At 45.6% G+C, this 6036-nt stretch overlaps 1 protein-coding gene across 4 annotated transcripts in view; it reads right to left on the bottom strand.

Moving 5' to 3' along the window:
- Positions 1-6036, bottom strand: part of LOC109377082 (zinc finger protein 324A-like) — a 60045-nt gene that overhangs the window by 6485 nt on the left and 47524 nt on the right. The window lies entirely within an intron of this gene.

Here is a 6036-nt window from a genome sequence, read left to right as displayed (position 1 = left end):
TCGGGCCGTGAATTAAACCAGTGACCCTGTAGATCAGAGCTCGCATTCTTGAGTGAGATCTTAACCAACTGAGCCATTGGGCCGGCCCCAGGAGACCCTGACTTTATTTGAGTTGTTTTTAAATCCTCAAGGTGGCAGGGTTGAGATAACCCAGGTTAAGGACAAGAGTTAAGGTGACTCTTGGACAGGAAAAAACAAAATGGGTGTCTGGTTTTAATTTTGGCTTTTCAATTGGAATTGCTTAATGCAAGTCTGAACAAAATGTTTTGCCAGATAAATGACAGTCTGAACTTGTTCAATTACTAAGATAAGGGGCATTTACTCTCTCCAGTTCGAATTTCAGGCATTCTTAGGTGACTAAGAATCTTTGTGGAGGTGTTTGAGAGTACTCCTCAAAACGTGCAGTGGCCCCATAAGGAATTTCAACACAACTGTAAATAAATATTTGACTCGTTCGGGCACTCACACATAAAGGCTGGTTACCTAGCGCTCTGAGTCCTCACGGTTGTGCTAGACAGCTGGGGAGAGAAACTGAGTCATGTAAGAGGGTTAAAGGAAGTCGGGATGTTACAGCTGCTTGGAGCTCAACCCATAAGCAGCACAATTCAACCCACTACATAATATCACTAGATATTTGTTCAGACTCTGCAGATCTCAAAAGAAAACTAAAACTGGGCTGGCCGAGTGGCGCGTTGGTTAAGAGCTGGCTTGAGACGCCAGCTCTGAACAGCAGGGCCCTGGTTTGGATCCCATATGGGGGCCAGTGACACTGCCCTCTACAGCTAAGATGGTGAACAATAGCTCGACCTGGAGCTGGGCTGCCGTGAGTCGCTGGCAATGGCATAGGCTGCAGCCCCTGCTGCAGTGGGCTGCCATAAGCTACCATGTGTGGCTGGCAGCCAGCGTGAGGGGCTGGCAGTTGGTGTGAGCTGCCAAGAGCCGCTGTGAGTGGCCATCCAGAGGCCGGCGACTGATCTGCCTTACCCGGGAAGAGCGCAATGATAATACCAACACGGGCCAGTGAAGCAATGTCCTCCACAACTAGACTGAAGAACAAAATGACAGCAACTTGTCTGTTCCCCTTTCCCCAATTGCCCAGCACTATTTCCCTCCCCCAATTCCCCAATAAAAATCTTAAAAAAAAAAAAGAAAACCAAAACTTAACATAGGAAATCGTGCCTCAAAGGCTGACAAACTCCCAGACTCCAACGTCATTAATTCTCCTGCAGATAGATGTACAGTTCCTAGAAGTCTTACAAGTACTTACATCATAAAAAGATTTATTTAGAAGTGATGTCAGCTTAAGATGGCCAAAATGGAGCTTTTTTGACATCTAAATATTTGTGTGCACAATTAGAAAAAGCCAGTTTAAAAGCCAAACTAAATGGAATGGGAGGTTTACATCAATTGGCAAATAGAAGCCTCTGAAATGGTACAGAGTTATGTTCTTCTCTCCAGGAAGTTAGTTTAAAAATTTTTTTGTTTTAAACATTTTTATGGAATTGGGTAGGGGAACAGTGTTGGGGAATTGGGGAAGGGGAACATTGTGTTTTTTCAGGACCCATCAGCTCCAAATCAAGTTGTTGTCCTTCAATCTTACTTGTGCAGGGTGCAAGCTCAGCTCTAAGTCCAGTCGCTGCTTTCAATCCAGTTGTGGCGTGGGGGCCGGGGTAGTCCACTATGCCATGTAGGATTTGAACTGGCAACCTTGTTGCACACTGAGCCATCTGGCTGCCCATTGTCAGCTCGCGACTGCTCAGCTCAAGGTGCCATGTTTAATCTTAGTTGTGTGTGTGTGTGTGTGTGTGTGTGTGTGTGTGTGTGGTGCAGCCCACCATCTTGAATGAGACCAGCTCATTCAACCGAACGCCCCTGGCTCGTCAGCCAGGAGCTCACCAAACGGGTCCCTGAGAGGATTGGGTGGGAGACGAGAAATAAAAGAGAAGAGAGACAAAGTGTAGGGACAGGAGGGACTCAGTCTGCTGGTGGCAAAACTGAGACCTCGTTTATTGGGCATACAAGATTTTTAAGGGGAAGCAATTTCCTCATTTTAGGGAGTGATTCCCTAAAGCTAAAACTCATGGGCTGAGGAGAAACAATTTCTCCTCAGCAACAAGCTATATTATATACAATATAAACCAATGATATAGCTAGGCAAGGTTAAACTGAGGCAAATAGGAACTATCCGTAAGTCCACAGTAGAAAGTCCCAAGCATGTGAAGCAGGTCCATGGTGGAAAGTCACAGAGTGGTGATGTATGTGAAACTGCAAGTCCATAGTCCATGAGCAACTGAGTCCCTTAGTCCATAAGTTTTTCTTATCAGCAAGCTGGGGTCTTTACTCTTTGCGCTTGCGTTGTCTGGAAGCAATTTAAGGCAGAAGCACTGTCCCACATGTCCCCACCAAACTGCTCCAAGGCCGCTCACCCCAGGCCTGTATCCACCTGGAGACCCAAGCTTGCCAACCTAAAGCCTCAGTGTCCCTGGCTGATTCCAGCCAGCTCCCAACGCCATCCCGTACGGGTGTCGAACCGGCAACCTTGCTGCTAAGAGCACGTGATCTCACCAGCTCAGCAGCAGCACAGCTTGGGCCACAGCTCATTGGCCCATGTGGGAATCGAACCGGTGACCATGTTGCTCAGAGCTCGTGCTCTTAACCAACTGAGCACTTGGCCTGCCCAAGAAAATGTTTGAGACTGTCTCTGAACTAAAGGTTCCTGAAGCTTCGGCTGTCCCAATGTGTGTTTTATTTGTCTGGACTTACTCTCCTTTTCCTCTCTCTCTCTCTCTCTATCTCTCTTTCTCTCTTCTGCACCTCTGTTGCAGCTCCCTTTGGAGAGGAGCTGGTCTTGGGTTGAGGGGAATCTGCGATTGTATGCAGGCAGAACTAAGAAATCTAAAGATCCCCCCAACTCTCATTAGGACCCTGATGAGTTCGCAACGGAATTTGAATTAATTGTTAGAACATATAATCCTGGCTTTTCTGATTTATTCCAATTAATGCACCTACTGGTCTCTGAAAGCAAAGCAACAGAATTAAAGTTTTGCTTAGGAAATTCCTGTAGAGGAATGTGATTTATTGTAAAAAGTCAGGTCACCTTAAGGACTGTAGAAAACTAAAATAACGTTTAGAAAAAGAAAGAAAATAGAAACAAGCATAGGGTTGCTCCAAGGACTATGAGGGCATTTCCTCTTCTTACTAATACTGGGGCTACTTTATCTGTTAACACCACACGGCTAAGTGCCCTCTCCCTTGGAGTAAACCTTCTGTACAAATGGTAGGGATATCTAGTCAATGTCTGTTTTTAAATCAGAACCTGTTCCCTTTTAACTAGGAAATGTTAAGGGGCAACATCTATTTTTATTACTCAAATCTGCCCCAACTCACCTGATAGTGTGAGACTTTCTAACCAATGATGCTCACATATCCTCCCAGAAGGGTGAAATGTATTTAGGACTCAATGAATCAGATTGGGAAATAAAGATTTTAAGAGACAAACTAATAGGAACTGGGAAAGTTATAGAAGGTTTGTAAAGGAAAATCTTGAAAGAATTTTATGTATGGTTAAGCTAAATGCGATTAAGTAAATTTAAATATCAAAAGTAAGCTGGTGCAAAATTAAGTTTTCTCTTTCTGCTAAGTAAGAGAAAGTTTGTTACAACACTGTTGGTCTGCTACTGATATGAAAACGTTTTCTGCCTCAAAGGCAAAAATTATGTGCCATCAAAATATTTTTCTCGGGGGCCGGGCGAGTGGCGCGATGGTTAAAAACTGGCTTGGGATGCCAGAGGGCCCCGGTTTGGATCCCACATATGAGGGCCAGTGACACTGCCCTCCACAGCTAAGATGCTGAACAACAGCTCAACCTGGAGCTGGGCTGCCGTGAGTCGCCGGCGACGGCGTAGGCTGCAGCCCCTGTGGCAGTGGATTGCCATGGGCTACCGTGTGTAGCCAGCAGCCAGCGTGAGCGGCCAGCAGCCGCAGTGAGCGGCCGTCCAGAAGCCAGCGACTGATGTGCCTCTCCCGGGAAGAGCGCAATGATGGTGCCAACTTGGGCCAGTGAAGCAACGTCCTCCACAACTAGACTGAAGAACAAAATGACAGCAACTTGTCTGTTCCCCTTTCCCCCAATTCCTCAGGCCGGCCAAGTGGCTCTGAGCAACAGAGCTGCTGGTTCGATTCCCACAAGGGACAGTGATGCTGCGTCTGAGCTGAGCTGTCGCTGAGCTGCCAACAGGTGGCAAGATGGCTCAGCTGGTGTAACAACAAGATTGCCTGTTCAATGATGGGCTATGCCCACCCACAACTAAGACTGAACTTGATATCTTAAGCTGAGCTGCCGCCCAGATGGTTCAGTGGATAGAGCGTGTGCTCTTAACAACAAGACTGCTGGTTCGACTCCCGCATGGGATGGTGGCTGCATTCACCCGCAACTAAGATTGAACACAGCACCTTGAGCTTAGAGGCCACGAGCTGCTGAAGAATAACAACTTGGCTGGTCCCTTCCCCAATTCCCCAATAAAACCTTTAAAATATTTTTTTCTATATTTTATACTGTCCTAGTTAGGTCTTTAGTTACTCAAGAGAACTGTTGGGTTGTTGGAAAAGTCATGACGCATTTTTGCAATGAAAAACATAGAAAAAATACGTCATGACTTTTCCAACAACCCAATAAACCTAAGAACTATTGGGTTGTCGGAAAAATCATAACGTATGTTTGTGACAGATGGCAATAGTTCATTTTTGAAAGTACTAGAGTCATTCACATCTATGTTATTACTATGTCATTTGACAGCTGACAGTTCTAGTTTCATTCTAAAAAAAATTGAGAATTTGGTTAAGTTTTGAAGATTTTACAACAAGTTGAAGATGGAAAACCAAGCTGTTCATTTTTGCCATATTTTACTATTTTACTTCCATAAAGGGAAGAACATGCGTCAAGCTTGTGAAAAGTTGCATAAAGTTTATAGTGACAATCCTCTACAAGAACGTAAGTGCCAAAGATGGTTCAAGAAATTCCGTGCTGGTGATTTTGACCTCAACTATGCTCTGAGGTTGATGATGACAAAATAAAGGCAATGATCGAGTCAAACCCACATTACATGACACAAGAGATTGCAGAAACATTGAACATCCATCATTCAAGCCTTCCCGACACCTGAAGAAACAGATACGTAAGCAAGCTCAATATTTGGTTTCCGCATGAACTCATTTGACGTTCATTTGATGGCGTGTATAAACATCTGCAATATGCTCATCAAACATGAGAAAAATGATCCTTTTTGAAGCGACTGATAACTAGCGGTGAGAAGTGGATTGTTTACAACAATGTGGTATGCAAACGGTCTTGTTCCTGACGTGATGCTTCGCCTCAGATGACATCAGAAAGCAGACATTCATCAGAGGAATTTTATGCTCTCAGTGTGGTGGTATTTTAAAGGTGTCGTGTTTTTCGAGCTCTTACTAAAAACCCAAACAATCAATTCGAATGTGTACTGTCGGCAATTGGGCAGTTTGAACGAATCCATCATCCAGAAACATCCAGAGCCTGTTAATTATAAAGGACTTGTGTTCCATCGCGACAATGCAAGACCACACACAAGTTTGATCACCGGTCAAAAATTATTGGAGCTTGGGCCGGCTGAGTGGCACGTTGATTAAAAGCTGGCTTGGGATGCCAGAGGGCCCCAGTTCGGATCCCACATATGAAGGCCAGTGACACTGCCCTCTACAACTAAGATGCTGAGCAACAGCTCAACCTGCAGCTGGGCTGCCGTGAGTCGCCGGCAAGGGCATAGACTTCTGCTGCAGTGGGTTGCCATGGGCTACCGTGAGTAGCCAGCAGCCAGCGTGAGTGATGAGCAGCTGTGGTGAGCGGCTTTCCAGAAGCTGGTGACTGATCTGCCTCCCCTGGGAAGAGAGCAATGATGGTGCCAACTTGGGCCAATGAAGCAACGTCCTCCACAACTAGACTGAAGAACAAAAGGACAGCAACTTGTCTGTTCCCCTTCCCCCAATTCCCCAGTGCTGTTCCCA

The sequence above is a fragment of the Hipposideros armiger genome, unplaced genomic scaffold (genome assembly GCF_001890085.2).
Source record: "Hipposideros armiger isolate ML-2016 unplaced genomic scaffold, ASM189008v1 scaffold_1286, whole genome shotgun sequence".
Lineage (NCBI taxonomy): Eukaryota > Metazoa > Chordata > Mammalia > Chiroptera > Hipposideridae > Hipposideros > Hipposideros armiger.
This window is presented reverse-complemented; position numbering and strand designations above follow the sequence as displayed.